The sequence below is a fragment of the Oryx dammah genome, unplaced genomic scaffold (genome assembly GCF_014754425.2).
Source record: "Oryx dammah isolate SB20612 unplaced genomic scaffold, SCBI_Odam_1.1 HiC_scaffold_8, whole genome shotgun sequence".
NCBI classification, from domain to species: Eukaryota; Metazoa; Chordata; class Mammalia; order Artiodactyla; family Bovidae; genus Oryx; species Oryx dammah.
In genome coordinates, this window is record NW_024070192.1 from 2,253,249 (window position 1) to 2,270,574 (window position 17,326).

Here is a 17,326-nt window from a genome sequence, read left to right on the forward strand (position 1 = left end):
AAGGGTTTTTGCCTAACTAAAAATTTATGACATTTTGATTCCACTTGTTTTACTTAGTATAAATAGATTTCTAATTAAAAAATAGAAATGCAACAAGCAACAAAGGTTTACTGTTATAGTCAATATCCTATAATAACCTATAATGGAAAAATAATCTGAAAAATAACATATGTGTGTATGTATAATTGAATTACCTTGCTGTGCGCCTGAAATACTGTAAGTCAATTATACTGTCGTGTCTGACTCTTTGCAACCCCGTGGACTGTAGCCCACCAGGCTCCTCCGTCCATGGGATTCTCCAGGCAAGAATACTGGAGTGGGTTGCCATTTCCTTCTCCAGGGGATCTTCCCGACCCAGGGATGGAACCCAGGTCTCCTGCATTGCAGGCAGATGCTTTAACCTCTGAGCCACCAGGGAAGCCCGTCTATAAAACATATATATTAAAAAAAAAAAGAGCAGTGTATGAGTCTGCCTGGTCTTATATATACTCGTCCTGAGAATCATCATTAAGGGTGAAGTATCTAAAAGTGAACCATCTAAGGGGAATAACCAGACAGCTTAAGGCTGCCCTTCTGAGTGTTCAGACTTCACTGGGGAACCAAAGTCTCCTGCAGGAGTTCATTGGTTACGGAATGACTCAGAGTCCTATGCAAGGCGGACGTCCACAGTCACGCCCAGAGGCTGTGTAAGGAAGGTCATGTCTTTCTGGCTGAATTCAAAGGAGCGGAAGCTGGCCGGCTGCCTGGTGGGATATCCTGATTGGAAATCAACTCTGACACTCAGCTTTGCTCCTTCCTTACCAACGTTTCGGTGTAAATTCCTCAAAGAAGAGTGTGATGTCTCCACATGCTGGTCTGCACACACACGGCGCAAGAGACACATGACCCAGTCATCCTGTGATACTTCAGAGCCCGAGGTGGGGGGACAGGAGACAGGCTGAGAAAACCGGAAGTCTTTCCTGGTAGAGCCACGTCCAACGGCAGTGTTGGCCCCCGACAGTTAGTCCATGGGTTCCTCCTCTCAGCAACGATGAGTAATAAATAAAAAACCCAACCATGTGTGCCTGCCAACGCTGCATCACGCACGCTGAGGTCAGAGTCCCTGCTGGATCTGTTACTGTGGCCTTCAAACGATGTCTTCTGTTGGCACAGCTCTTTACAGTCGACCCAGTGTTTTTATACTAATAAGCTCCTAATATGTTTGACACGAATAAACTCATGGTGGTGAGTTGTCTGATTCAGTGGGTTTTTTGCTTTGACCTGTCTTTGAAGAATGCCCCATTTCCAGAGCTTGCTATGGTTGCAGGTTTGTGATGGAAATCTTTACTGAAAAATGCAGTGATGAGCTTGAATCTTTTACCCTGTTTCTTAGTGTTGTTGTTTAGCAGCTAAGTCACGTCTGATTCTTCAGCGACCTCACGGTCTGTAGCCCGCCAGCTCCTCTGCCCATGAGATTTCCCAAGCAAGAATACTGGAGTGGGTTGCCATTTCCTTCTCCAAGGAGTCTTCTCCTGACCCAGTAATCAAACTTGGTAGGAGGCTTCTTTACAACTGAGCCACATGGGAAGCATTTCTTAATAGAATAAGAATAAAATAAAAAGGCAGGTGCAATAAAATAGCAGATGTGGGTAGCTGTTAGGACACGTTTAAATAAATTAAAAAGAGGTAAAAGTCAGACCGGGTTAAGACACACTTGCAATCCAGTGCCTCATCCCCTGGAAGTCAACATGAAAAGCTCCTGTGGCCCCTGGATTAGAAAAATCTCCAAACATCTTTCATGCCTGGCTGGGAGTGTAAGACTCGGTGTCCTGGCTCCAGTCCAGGGCAAAGGGGAATTTCAAAAGTGGGTTCACGTATTTGTAATTTTCCAGTTTGAAGTGCACACTTCCTATCTTGGCCCTGTGTACTTTCTGACAGTAGCCAGCAAACCGCCTGTGAGGAGGGGCGAAGCTTCTGGATGTCTTAAAGCCATCAGGGACTGTGGGATGTTTTTGGATGAAGAGTTCAGGGAGATCATTAATTTTGTGGCCAGGCGTGGTCATTAGGGAAGTGCTAGACTTACGGTGTTTCATTAGTGTGGTTTGCATTATTAAAGTACCTTGCAGGGTCGTTATGAATTATTCATGTCACTCCATGATGGGGCAGCCCACTAAACTGGAGAAAATAAAAAGGCATAGGTTTTTGTTGTTGTGTTGAATCCTGGTTTACGAGCTGCCATGCCCTGAGTACTTGGGAAAGCTACAAGATTTCTGAATTCCCAAGAGGAGACTCTGGTGCAAAGGGCAAACGGAGAAAGCTTTCAGAGAGCAGAGGGGTCCCAGAGGGTCTTTAAGCAGCAAAAGCATATCAAGAGCCATAAAATGATTGAAGGGGAGGATTCTTGCCAAGGTTAGGAGGCAGTGGTTAAAAAGATAAAACCAAGAGCCATTTGACTCTGCAGGTTGAGAATAGCTTTTAAAAAGCTAGAGCTAAGAGCCAAGAGAAATCTGCCAAGAAAATGGACATACGTGATCCGTCCACCTGGGCGGCATGACCATCCGGGTGCTGGGTGGGCGTGGTCACGAGAGGATGGCTCCTGCTCATTGGCCCCTGTGTTTGGACAGAGCCCTCAAGTAGGGAGGGGCGTGGGGAGGGGCCGCACAAGGCGGGCGTGTAAGAAATGGGTCAGTACTGTCTGCTTTTCGAAAACTTACACTAAACCCCAGGCCTTGTTGACAGCTACCCAGCACTCTCTCTGGATCTGCTTATCCTTCTGGCCAGTTTCTGGGCTCTTTTGTTATCTGGGCTTTCTGTACATGGTACCATGGGCTTCCCGGGGAGCTCAGTGGTAGAGAATCTGCTTGCCAATGCAAGAGAGGCAGGTTCAACCTCTGGTCTGGGAAGATCCCCTGGAGAAGGAGATTGTCCAGCATTCTTATCTGGGACATCCCGTGGACAGAGGAGCCTAGTGGGCTACAGTCCATAGGGCCACAAAGAGTTGGACATGGCTTAAACAACTAAGCGTGCATGCAAAGGGGTTGATTTTTCTCCTAAAATCATTAAATTACAAATCCCATTACGGAGAATTATTATTTGATCACAACATCCATGAAAGATAGAGGGTCGACTAATTAAAATGACCTAGTCTAAAAATATTTATTCTGTTCATGGGTTTTGAAGGTTTATCTTCTCCTCTGGCAGAAAGGGAGTATTTACCTAACACCAAGTAGAAAGAATTACAGGTGATATTATTACACAGTGACCTATACAGGGGGATATTTCATTTAAGACTCTACACCTTTTATATCATAAAATAAATATTGTTGCTGCTTAGTTGCTAAGTTGTGTCCGACTCTTTGCAACCCCGTGGGCTGCGGCACGCCAGGCTTCCCTGTCCTCCACTATCTCCCAGTTGCTCAAAGTCGTGGCCATCGAGTCGGTGATGCCATGCAACCGTCTCGTCCTCTGTCATCCCCTTCTTCTCTTGCCTTCAATCTTTACTAGCATTAGGGTCTTTTCCAATCAGTCAGGTCTTCACATCAGGCAGCCAAAGTACTGGAGCTTCAGCTTTAGCGTCAGTCCTTCCAATGAATATTCAGTGTGGGCTTCCTTTGGGATTGAAAAATAAATAGTAGGTGTTTCAAAAACAATGAGAACTAGGCTTTGTCCTGGTGACTTTGGTCAGTGGCTACCATTTGAAAAGCAGAGTGAGTTTAAGTCAGGCAATCTGAGAGCTAAGGGTATAGGTGAAAATTGCCAGGATAAAGGGCAGCCTCCTGGAGATCCCTAAGGGCAGAGTGCATCTGGTCTGGTCTAACCCTTTGGGGGATTTCAGATATCTGAAATGTCCTGATTGGAGTGAATAATTGCTTTGAATTTTGACACTCAGCTGTAACTTGGAGTTTTGGGGGAATTCGATGATGCGATCTGATGACTTTTCTTATCTGGGAAAGAAGGTGTGACTGGGGATGCTGCGATGGAGCGGGGTGATGCTTTCTGGGAATACCCAGTTTCGATTATGCTCAGGATGACTTCCCTACTGCTGCTTGAAGCCCTAACATCTTGGCCAATTCTTGTATTGCTCCTAAATCAGTCAGGGGACATCTACCTATTTGCTGGCAGAGAAGCGCGCCATTTCCGGTTACCCCGGTGTGGGAACAGAATGCTCTTCCTGCCACGGGGCTCAGCCTGGCCCTCTGCCAAGGGATTAGCCCCCTTGGAGGCATTTTTGATTTGCTGGGCTAGTTTGAGAAAGGGGCACCTGAACGGGCTTCACGGATCACTGCACATGGTGACTGCAGCCATGACATTAAAAGACGCTTGCTCCTTAGAAGGAAAGTTATCACCAACCTTGACAGCATATTCAAAAGCAGAGACATTACTTTGCCAACAAAGGTCCGTCTAGGCAAGGCTATGGTTTTTCCAGTGGTCATGTATGGCTGTGAGAGTTGGACTGTGAAGAAAGCTGAGCGCTGAAGAATTGATGCTTTTGAACTGTGGTGTTGGAGAAGACTCTTGAGAGTCCCTTGGACTGCAAGGAGATCCAACCAGTCCATCCTAAAGGAGATCAGCCCTGGGTTTTCACTGGAAGGACTGATGCTGAAGCTGAAACTCCAGTACTCTGGCCACCGAATGTGAAGAACTGACATTGGAAAAGACCCTGATGCTGGGAAAGATTGAAGGTAGGAGGAGAAGAGGATGACAGAGGATGAGATGGTTGGATGGCGTCACCAACACGAGTTGAGAAACATGAGTTTGAGAAAGCTCTGGGAGTTGGTGATGGACAGGGAAGCCTGGTGTGCTGCAGTCCATGGGGTCACAAAGAGTCAGACTGAGCGACTGAACTGAACTGAACTGATAAGAGAAAACCCTGGAAGGGGGCATGGCAGCCCACTCCAGTCTTCTTGTCTGGAGAATCCCGTGGACAGAGTAGCCTGGTGGGCTACAGGCCATGGGGTCGCAAAGAGTTAGACACGACTAAAGCAACTTAGCCCACACCTACACATCAGAGAAAAACAGACACATGAACAAGTCCCCACCATTGATCAGGGAACTGACGAGTGTTCGTGGAGTATGTGCTCTGCACGTTCACTCCTGCCGTGTGCTTTGGGGAAAGAGGCAGTAAATTATCAGGAGCTGCTGAGCCACCTCGCTCCCTTCCCCCTCCCCTCCCCTTCAGGCAAGACCTTCCGCTTACCTCTCCCTGAAAGTCCCAAGTCAGATAACATTCAGCCCCGCATCCTGGCTTCTCAGAAGCACCTAGCATGTTTCGGGGGCGGGGATGGCTCACGCTGGGCTCTGGCCTTGGGGCCGCCGGCACTTGGCTCTCTGCCTATCCTGTCTGTCTGCATTCTGGATCCTTGCCGGATTCTTGCTGCTGTTGCTTCCGAGTCTCCCACTGGCCTCTCTGGGGTTCGTGCCTATGCATGTGTCGGCTCCTGTCGATTCCAAGTTGGATTCCCGCCTCTGCCGTCTTTCGGATTCAACTCCTGTCAGCTCCTGACTCTGCCCCTGTCTTGGCCTCATGCTGGTGACCTCAATTTTTGTGTTGGCCCCTAGATCCTGTTGTATTTTTCAGCTCACAATCTGACGCTGAGCCACAGATACTACGTGTTCAGGCTTCGTCCAGCTAGTCCCAAAGGGAAGTCAATCAAGAGGACATGAATGTCTTGGAGAAAATGATGATGTCTTTAGGGGAACTGGTCCAGGATAGCTGTGAAAACACATCACTGATTTCCACTGTGGTTACTGGCTGGTGGTTAGGCTCACACTTTGGAATAAGAGTCCCAATTCTCCCTCGACTCTCCCTTGGCCCTCCATCTTTGTAGACTTAAAGACGTTTGTTGTTGTTCAGTTGTGACCCTATGGACCACAGCATGCTCCTCTGTCCTTCACCATCTCCCAGGGTTTGCTCAACTTCATGTCCTTGAGTCAGTGATGTTATGCAAGCATCTCATCCTCTGTCATCCCCTTCTCCTCCCGCCCTCAGTCTTTCCCAACATCAGGGTCTTTTCCGATGAGTCAGCTTTTCGCATCAGGTGGCCAAAGTATAAGAGCTTCAGCTTCAGCATCAGTACTTCCAATGAATAGTCAAGGTTGATTTCCTTCAGGATGGACTGGTTTGATCTCCTTGCAGTCCAAGGGACTCTCAAGAGTCTTCCCCAGCTCTACAATTCAAAAGCATCAATTGTTCGATGCTCAGAGTTATTTATGATCTGCCTCTCACATCCATACATGATTGAAGAGCTTATTCACCCTCAGTTTACTGTATGTAAAATGTGAATCTGACGAATCAGTCTCACAGGTCTGTTGTGAGATAGAAAATGTACACACCATCCTGAGAGACAGACAGTGTACACATCACCCTGAGCACATAATGAATGCTTAGGAAACCAGACCTGGTGCCTTCCTCTTCATCAGCTTTGGAATTACAAGTGGTTAGGGCTTCTCTGCTGGCTCAACTGGTAACGAATCTGCCTGCGATGCAGGAAACCTGGGTTCGATCCCTGGGTTGGGAAGATCCCCTGGAGAAGGGAAAGGCTACCCACTCCAGTACTCTGGCATGGAGAATTCCATAGACTAGTCCATGGGCTTGCAAAGAGTCGGACACGACTGAGCGACTTTCACTTTCAGACATTATTATTGTATAATTCAATAACTTGAAAGTTAGGACGCAAGCTTCAGTTCATCCCAGTTCATTACAACGGATGTTTATTAGGTGTCCTCTATGAGCAATGGATTATGTTAAGTGGTCTCTAGGATATGAAGATGAATGGTTGGCCATTTCCCCTGAAAGAGCTTATGATCTATTAAGAAGCACACAGAACAGTGTCATCAAAAGGCCACAAAGGGAGCACGACCTCTAGATGCATAGCGATTGCATCCCCACGGTTCTCATCCTCCACCGGATGCCACTCAGACCAGACTGTCACAAATCCAGGAAGGCCTTGTGCAGAGCCCTGGACCATGGTGTGCACGCAGACAGCTTGGCTTTAGGCCCTTGCTCCTTGGAGTGCCCCTCTGTCTCTCTGATGGGAACGAAGTATTTTCTGTATTGGACAAAAGTCTTAACTATATAGCAAGGGACCAAGGGCCTCATGGTCTTAATAAAGAGCCAATATTTCTCAAACATCCTCTCACTCATTTGTTTCTGGAATGTGGTGGTACTGTTGACAGAAAAAGGGCGAGAAGCCAGGAGGAGGAGGGGGGTGAGGGGTAAAGATGACTAGCCCCTTGTGGTCCACGTGGGCGTGGAGTCTGGTACCCGGGGGCCTGCTGGTGGAAACCTTTAGGAGACAGTCAGAAAGGCCCAGAAAGGTAGTTCTGCTCAAATACAGAGGGATCTTGCTTGTTACCAAGTCCACGTAGACTTGATTCTTTTTCTTGCTTCTTGCATTCAGTATTAACATTTTGTACTTTGCTCCTTGGCAACTAATGCCAACTAATGCCAGACTTGGAGGTCTGCCCAGGGGTACACTTACAGAAATAATGGTCCTGACTGGCCTGTGTGTGTGTGCTTATTATAGCTTAGTCTGTAAGGACATGGACCATCCTTTTTAAAACATTTTATAATTAATTTATTATATACAATTATGCATCATATAGTAAGGCACTCTGATAGGAAATAACAGTCATATAGATACGTGATTAAAAATAGAACATGAATGAACTCAGTGCCGCTGAAATATACAGTTAAATATGGTTAAAACAGGATGTTTTAGGGACTTGCCTGGTGGTCCAATCGTTTAGACTTCGCCTTCCAATACAGAGGGTGTAGGTTCGATCCCTGGTCAGGGAGCTGAGATCCCACAGACCTCATGACTGAAAACCAAAACAGAAAACAAGCAGTATCGTAAAATTCAATAAGGACTTTAAAAAAGGCCTGCATAGAAACCCTTACAAAACAGGAGGCTTGGTATTATGTGACTTTTTACCACAATGAAATCATTTAAACAAATAGCTAGAGCTTGCCTGGTGGCTCAGGTGGTAGAGAATCTGCCGTAATGCAAGAGACCTGGGCTCGATGCCTGGGTCAGGAAGATCCCCTGGAGAAGGGAGAGGCTACCCACTCCAGGCTTCTTTCTTGCCTGGAGAATCGCATAGACAGAGGAGACTTTTGGGCTCTGGTCCACGGGGCCACAAAGAGTGGGACGCGACTGAGAGACGAACAAGTAAATAAATAAGCAAATAAAAAACAGAATGTGTCATATAATCCTCTTTTTGTAAAAGTAACTTATATCTGTATATGTATTATATATGCGGCTTCAAAAGCACTGGAGGAAATTTAAAGCCTGTGATGATGGCCATCCTCAAAGGAAGATTGCAGATCACTTTTCATTCCTTCCTGTGGAGAAATATATTTTTAACACTTTCCATTTTAAATAAACCTATGTAGCTCTGTAATAAGGCAAAATAATACAACCCATTTTAAACTATTGATCAAGCTGAACCTGTTACTCGGCCGAACAAACTCTGGCTATTTTAATTAGGGCATCGTGTGTGTGTGTGTGTGTGTGTGTGTGTGTGTGCGGATGTGTGTGTACTCAGTCGTGTCTGGCTCTTTGCAACTACATACAAGCCTGTAACTGATCTGACTTCAGTATCCTAATTTGTGAAATATGGTTAGTAAGAACCAGCTTCTTTACCTCTCAGGATTGTTGTATGTCCACACTAAAATGTCCTTAAAGTAACTTCTAAAGGAATTAGAATTAAAAAATTCTAAAACCCAATTATATTGTCACTCTGCTTATTTACTTTATATGCAGAGTACATCATGAAAAACGCTGGGCTGGAAGAAGCACAAGCTGGAATCAAGATTGCCGGGAGAAATATCAATAACCTCAGATATGCAGATGACACCACCCTTAAGGCAGAAAGTGAAGAGGAACTAAAAAGCCTCTTGATGAAAGTGAAAGAGGAGAGTGAAAAAGTTGGCTTAAAGCTCAACATTCAGAAAACTAAGATCATGGCATCTGGTCCCATCACTTCATGGGAAATCGATGGGGAAACAGTGGAAACAGTGTCAGACTTTATTTTTTGGGGCTCCCAAATCACTGCAGATGGTGATTGCAGCCATGAAATTAAAAGATGCTTACTTCTTGGAAGGAAAGTTATGAGCAACCTAGATAACATATTAAGAAGCAGAGACATTACTTTGCCAACAAAGGTCTGTCTAGTCAATGCTATGGTTTTTCCAGTGGTCATGTATGGATGTGAGAGTTGGACTGTGAAGAAAGCTGAGCACTGAAGAATTGATGTTTTTGAACTGTGGTGTTGGAGAAGACTCTTGAGAGTCCCTTAAGGAGATCAGTCCTGGGTGTTCACTGGAAGGACTAATGTTAAAGCTAAAACTCCAATACTTTGGCCACATCATGCAAAGCGTTGACTCATTGGAAAAGACTCTGATGCCGGGAGGGATTGGGGGCAGGAGGAGAAGGGGACGACCCAGGATGAGATGGCTGGATGGCATCACCGACTCAATGGACATGAGTTTGGGTAAATTCCAGGAGTTAGTGATAGACAGGGAGGCCTGGCGTGCTGCGATTCATGGGGTTGCAAAGAGTCAGACATGACTGAGAGACTGAACTGAACTGAACTGAACTGAAAAGCCCAATTAAAGTCCTATAAAATATTGATAAAATAAATCATCATCATTCTCAAAAGTCCATAAGGAATGTGTTTAGTGTGATTTTTTTCACTCATTCTCCCATTGCATGTGTGCAGGCTAAGTTGCTTCAGTCCTGTCTGACTCTTTGTGACCCCATGGACAGTAACCCTCCAGGCTCCTCTGTCCATGGAGTTCTCCAGGCAAGATACTGGAGTGGGTTGCCACGCCCTCCTCCAGGGGATCTTCCCGACCCAGGGATTGAACCCGCGTCTCTTTCGTCTAACCTGCATTGGCAGGCCAGCTGTTTAGCGCTAGCGCCACTTGGGAAGCCCCTTCACCCTTTGCTTCCTGTAAAATAGGAAATCACCCAGTGAGGACTCCTTTTGTGGTCTGTGGGTCAGAGATGTGTTTCTTCTAAGGTGACAATTAAACGTAAAGAGAAAGAAAGCCCAACGGCGTCAACATCTCTCTTTCTATTTTAAACTTCAAGCACATCACCCAGACCACAGTACCTCGGATCAGACTGAGCTCCTTCTCAGCCCAGGCCCAGCCCTGGGGCTCTCCCCGAGGTGAACTGCTGGGAAGTGTCTGGGCTCCCAGCCCAGGCTGTTTGAACGGCCCCTTCCTCTCTCCCCCCGCCTTCCCCCCGGCACACCTGTTTGCAGACCGCCTTCCTCTCTGGCCCAGGGATCTTGATGCTGGTCACGACCACCTGCTAAGGATGACGCAGTTCTAGCCCTACGCACATCCTTGCCTTGTCGCTGTCTTCAGGGTCCCGAACGGTGTTGACTCACCGCCCTCCCCAGCCCCACCCCCCGGGCTTTATTTTTAGTCTTTATCTCCCAGTGGTTTTGTTTTCTTTCCGGAGCCTTTTGACCCGGGAGCTGGAAATAAGTCTGCCTTCCATAAAGACGAGAAAGTTGTCAGCCCTTTCCTTCCGCTCACATGAAAGGCCTCCCCAGCCCAGTCCGGGGAAGATGCTGAGAATGTGTCCCCGGTCCTGAAGTCAGCTGCACGTTGCATCTCTTCATTGGAGGCTGAGCAAAGGTTTGTCTGGATTAGGCAGCGGTCCTTTCACAGGGTTGAGAAGATGCTCAGGGGTTAGAATGAAAGGAACCACATTTTCCTCCCTTTCTGATTGTGCTGTCTGGACTCAAACATCTGAGTGATCAGAGGAGCCTGTCTCCTTCCTTTTTTTTTTGAAGTACTTAAAAGAAATTCACAGGCAAAGAGAAAAACGGTTGCTTTTGGCATAAAACTCTGTGAAACTGTGGCTTCCTTGGACTTGGAGACCTAGTTTTTACTCTGGAATAAAACATGGGAAAGTGCGTTGTAAATTGTAAACAGTGAGATGTATTAAAGAGCTTGAAAATTATAGACTGGAACCCCTGATTGTGAAGTGAATATTTGCGCGTGTGCTAAGTTGCTTCAGTCGTGCCTGACTCCGTGTGATCCCGTGGAGCCTGCCGGGCTCCTCTGTCCATGGGATTCTCCAAGCAGGAACACTGGAGTGGGTTCTCCAGGGGACCTTCCAGACCCAGGGATTGAATACAGTTCTGCTGCCTCTCCTGCTCTGGCAGGCGGATTCTCTACCACCCTGACCACTGGGAAGCCCAGAGATATACATATATAAAATGGCAACCCACTCCAGTGTTCTTGCCTGGAGAATCCCAAGGACAAGGGAGCCTGGTAGGCTGCCGTCTATGGGGTCGCACAGAGTCGGACACAACTGAAGTGACTGAGCATATATATATATATATAGACAAATCAGATAGAATAGAGACAAAGGCAAAAATGAAAACCAAATAAATATCTAGAATCTTTTTCAATATTGGAATCCATTGTAGGGCTGTTAAAATTCAAACAATGCTTTTTGATGAACTCTTGACTCAGCAGTATTACTGCAAATAATTTCCTTGTACTTTCGTTTTAGTGAATTTTTCTATCATTCTTCAAATTAACGTAAAGGCAGACACATTTAAAGTTTTGATATATGTTGACGGGCCATCTCCCAGAAGACTGTAGCCACTTACAATTTCTTCAAAAGTATGTGAAAATTTCCATCTCCTCAAATTCTTACCAGTAGAGGGTTCATCTTGTTAATCCTTTCACTCTGACCGGCTTTGCTACTGGCTCTCTGCTCATATGAATATTTACTATTTATATTTTGGCTTCTGTTGTTATTCAGTTGCTTGGTCATCTCTGACTGTGGCCCCAGGAATGGCAGCGCTCCAGGCTTCCCTGCCCTTCACTATCTCTCGGAGTTTGCTCAAACTCCTGTCCCTTGAGTCGGGTATGCCAACCACCTCCTCCTCCATCACCCCCTTCTCCTCCTCTATTTTGGCTTTAAAGAAACGACTATTTTTATCTTTTTCCATTTTCCCCCATGAGGTTGTCTCTTACTAACTGATTTATAAGGACCGTTTTTCTATCGGATATTGGTTTTCTATATGTGATCTTATATATGAGGTTGTCCCTTTGTCGTTTGTCTTTCAACATTATAATGACTTTTCTGTTGCATCTACTTTTATTTCTTTGCTTTTTCTTTTTTTTTTTTAGGAGCCACACCTATCAGTCTTTTCTTTCGTGATTTATGCTTTTTGTGTTTTCTGTCTGATGGCTTTTCCTGTCGGTGAATGTAAAGTTTGCTCCTAGGCAGGTTGTGGAGCCAGACCGGATGAATTTAATCCTCTCATCTGTCTTGTGCTGGCTGAGACTCAGGAAGGTTAAACCAGTTGCCCAAATTTGTGTACGAGGTTACTAATATCTACTTGACAGCGTTGTTCAATGAAATAAAGTGGGGTTGGGGCTTAGGGGGCTCAGCCCTGGGCCTGGCAGCCTGGTGGGAAAGAGTATCAGTTTCCTTTCTCGTTTTTATCTCCAAAATGAACCGGACACTGAGTCAGTTTAGCTCCACTAAAGCAGAGAGTGACCAGGCCAGAGGGCTTCTCACTAGTCTTACTTCCAATTAATAAACACCCTGCAGAGACGTAGCCCTAAGGATGTCAGCCAACACCAAGGGACTGCAACCTGTCATCTGCTTTTGCCTCTTTTTCTGAAAATAAGTAATTTTGTTCCTATGTCTTCATCAACATGTTTACTTTTGAATGAATAGTTACTCTTAGGGCAAAAACGAAACTCTCCTTGCAGACTGATATGACTGAATGTATCTGTGCTCATGCAAAGACTGCAGGCAACACAGAAAGACAGGAGGAAGCTGAGATGCTAAGGAGATTCTTGGGGAAAAGGGTTTATTGCAACTCCCTGTGGAAGGAAACTCTTGAGAATTTTCTACCAGTTTATCATGTCCCGGGCTACCTTCATGCTAGCGAGAGCTAGGCCCAATCATTCCTAAAAAAAAAAAAAAAAAAAAAAAAGATGGATTCTGCACCAGAGTCATATTCACTGTCCTGTTCAAAATTTTAATTGTATATTATTTTTAATGTAAATTTATTTATTTTAATTGGAGGCTAATTACTTTACAATATTGTATCTTATATAGATAAAATAAAATATGAAAAAATGGTCCACTAAGAGGTTGTTTCATCTCACCTCCAATGTCTGCCTTCATGGTTTCCTTCTCCCCAGTGCATAACGTAGTCACACCTTTCAACTCCTCATCTCCGAGGAGGGCACGCCCCGCACCACGTGTCACAAAGGGGGCACGCCCCCCCCAGGTGTCATAAAGGGGGGCACGCCCCCCGCCACGTGTCATAAAGGGGGGCACGCCCCCGACACATGTAACAAAGGTGTAACAAGGGGGGCACGCCCCCGCCACATGCAAGTTCTGCCGCACTCTTCAGCTGTGTCTGCCTCACAAAAGGATGGAGGGGATGACTCCAGTAAACAAAGTGACCCAGAGCGGGTGCCCGCCTTTGCCTTGCTTGTCAGAACATCTGAATCGACGGTCATTTCAGCCCGGATTATACAGCGAGTGAGTGAGTCACCTGGACTCCCCAGGGGGCGCGAGGGATAAAGGACTCACCTGCCAATGCTGGAGATGCAAGAGGTGTGGGTTTGATTCCTAGGTGGGGAAGGTCCCCTGCAGGGGGAATTGACAGCCCACTCCAGTATTCTTGCCTGGAGTAGCCCATGGACAGAGGAGCCTGCTGGGATATATTCCATGGGGCCACGAAGAGTCAGACACGACTCAGCACACAGGACCTCATGGAGTCACTTGTAACCCATTTTGCATGTGTAGGCAGAATCTGTTCTAAGGCTCTATTCTTAAAATTCACAATTAGACAAGCTAATGTATAAAATATTAAGCTTTGCCAGATAATTCTTGCTTCCCGTTCCTTAATCATCCATCTTATGTTCCTCATATAATAGAATTTAAATTTCACACACTTATTTGAAACCTTAACTACAGTAGGATTAAGGATAAATTTAGCATCTATGATTAAAAGGTAATCCAGAGACCATCATAGAAATGTTTTCAAAAGACTAGAGGACAAACCATCATCATATGGTACACAAATTAATTCTTAATAAACATAATAATCAGATTTTACATGAGAGCCTAGCATCGAAAGGTTCATTCATTCAACAGTTGTTTATTGACTGCCTGGGGCTTCCCAGGTGGTGCTCGTGGTAAGGAACCCACCTGCTAATGCAGGAGACACAAGAGATGTGGATTTGATCCCCAGAACAGGAAGATTCCCTGGAGAAGGAAATGGCAATACAATCCAGCATTCTTGCCTGGAAAATTCCATGGGCAGAGGAGCCTGGTGGGCTGTAGTCCACAGGACCGCAAGAGTCAGACGCGGCTGAACGACTGTGCCTATCGGACCGGATTCTAGATACTGAGGTTAGAGTGCTAAGCCGACAAGACGCCTGCACGTGTGGAACCCAAAGCTGGGAGGAAAACAGACGACACACAGGAAACTGCAGAGCTGAGATGGTTCCGGAGAGTGAAAGCGTGTGGATAAAAGAAAACAAGGAGAGGTGAGGGATTGTGCCTGGGGTAAGCAAAGTGCCCGGGGAGCTGCCACACACAGGTTGGGCAGCCAGCGGCTCTGAAGAGGTGGCATCTGTGCTGGGATCTGGGTGAGGAGACACGGGAGGAGAACGGGTCAGGGTTTTCTAAGCAGGGGCAACAGCCAGTGCAAAGGCCTGCGGCAGGAATGAGGCTGGCGGTCGATGCCCTGTGTGATGGTTCATTTTAGGTGTCTGACTGCCAGGCTGTGGATCCCAGAGATTTGGTCACACACTAGCCTGGCTTTTGCAGTGAAGGTGTTTTTTAGATATGGTTACAGTGAAACTCAATAGAGTGAGTAAGATTGCCTTCCACGTATGGGTAGGCTCATCTAATCAGCTGAAGGCCAAAAGGGAAAAAAGAAGGGTGGAGGTCCTTCCAAGCAGAGGAGAATCTGCCTTCAGATTTGGCTGCAGGTGCCTCAGAGGTTAAAGCGTCTGCCTCCAATGCGGGAGACCTGGGTTCAATCCCTGGGTTGGGAAGATCCCCTGGAGAAGGAAATGGCAACCCACTCCAGTATTCTTGCCTGGAGAATCCCATGGACGGAGGAGCCTGGTGGGCTACAGTCCCTGGGGTCGCAAAGAGTCGGACACGACTGAGCGACTTCACCTCACTGCAGAGTTTAGGCTTGCCGCACTCCCGATCGTGCAAGATAATTCCTTAAAATAACACAAACGTACTCTGCCTCCGTTTCTCTGCTTCTGTCTCTCTCTCTCTTCCTGTCTCGCTCTGTGTCTCTCTCTGTGTCTCTCTCTGTCTCTCTCACACGCACCCCGTAGGTTCCATTCTCTGGAGAGCCCTGACTAATGCGTTATGTAAATAGCAGGCTATAAGACAAGGCAGAAGTAAAAATGGGAAGAGACGGGTGGCTTCGGCCTGTTAAGGACTTGCTCATGAGCTGGCTGTGTGTCAAGTGAGACAAGGATAGAATCGAGGGACAGTGCCCTGCACTGAGTTCTCTGTGTCACCTCTCATTTCCACCATAATCACGGTCACTTCACACACGAGGATAGCAAGGCTGAGAAGCAGTAAACAGCTTTCCCGAGTCCCGAGTCGATTAGATCACCACATTTGTGGATTTCCTGAGGATAACTGGAAGCCACAGATTTTCCAACTGGCTCCTCTTTTCATGACTTGAAGTTGGGGCTGGGGGGAGGGATGGTTTGTTGCAGTATTTTAATATCCTCTTGGCCGGATATAGGTCAGTTTATCCTACAAAATGTTGATACAACCTTCCTGTGGTCTTGTTTTTCTCAGTCTTTCTCTACCTCTTTACCCATCAATGACTCCCCACTTAAGTCTGTGTATCTGGTTGGCCAAAAAGTCCCTTTGGGTTTTCCTATAAGAGTTGACTGGAAAACCCCAAACAAAGCTTTTGGCCAACCCAGTATTGCAGTTATTACTCAATCTATGGTTGTACACATAAGTGGGTGGTTAGAAGATTTTCTCAATGATATTAATGATCTGTCTTTGAGGAAAAAAAAAAGTGAGAGAAATCTTTGGTCAAGAAATCTTTGTGTCTTTTTACCCATATTACAGCATGTAATACGGGCTACAGGATTACAGCCTGCAGTCCTTCCGTGTACCTTGACAGGCCATGCTATCGTCCCCATGTTATAGGGGTCAGCCAGGGGCTTGATGCAGTCGTGTCACTGATGAAGGTCACAGAAATGACAAAGGGTGAAGGCAGGAGACGAAAGCTACGCGTGACTAATTCCCACCAGTTCACGCTGTCTGTGTTGACTCTTTCTGCTTTTTCCCCCAGTATCTCTTCCTTTTCATCGTCACATATTGGAACCGTTCTCATTTGCCATAGTACATATATATTAAAAACATTTTCTGATTAGTCATTCATCAATGACATAAGATTCCAATAAGTGTGTGTGTGGTGTGTGTGTGTGTTTGTGAATGAGAGAAAGAGAGAGAGGTATTACCTGCACAATTGAAAAAAAAAATGCTTAATGATGACATTTCAGGAATGTGTTCTCTGCCTATACAGCAAACCCTTCCTGGGACTCTGAATCATAAGATAAGAGGGATTTTACTTATTTTTGAAGACTTAACAAATTAAAACCATTGTCATCCCCAGAGATGCAATTTTTATCCCACAGAAACATTTAAATTTCAAGGCTTATGAATTTGAATGTCAAGCTTGTTTCACTTCTCTTGCTTCTGTGTGACATAGGTCCCAGTAAGGATTTTCCTTTCATTTACTCCAGATTTCATTTTTTTGAGTAATGACTTTTCATCAGTTTTGCATCTCTGAGTAAACACTCTCAGGATTTCCCTTTAACGGTTTCTGTTATATATAGTGGGTGATATGTTTGTTTGAAAATCACTCTATAATTCTAGTGTTTACCTCAATTAAACAGCCACCTTAGCATGATAAAGGCTTACTGAGGACTTTCAAACTAGACAGGGATGATGTTTAAGTCTTTACATGCTTTTGGACTCAAGAAATCATCAAAAATAGACTTCTAATTTAATTTAGAGTCCTGTTAACTTTCTAGGTGACCTTGACATGGGTGAACAGCATGGGCCAAGAAGCTGTTGTTTTTCCGGCTTCCAGACGTCACATTTCTTCCTTTCACACCTTGGAATGTCAGAAATGTATTAATTTCTTTCTCCCTGAGATGTTTTTCTCTTGCAATTTTATTATGGTGACAGTGGTATTTTGTTTACTTGTCACTGAGTAATTTCCCAAACTCAGTTACAATAGAAACAAAAATCCTCATGTCACATCAGAAGGACAAGAGTCAACC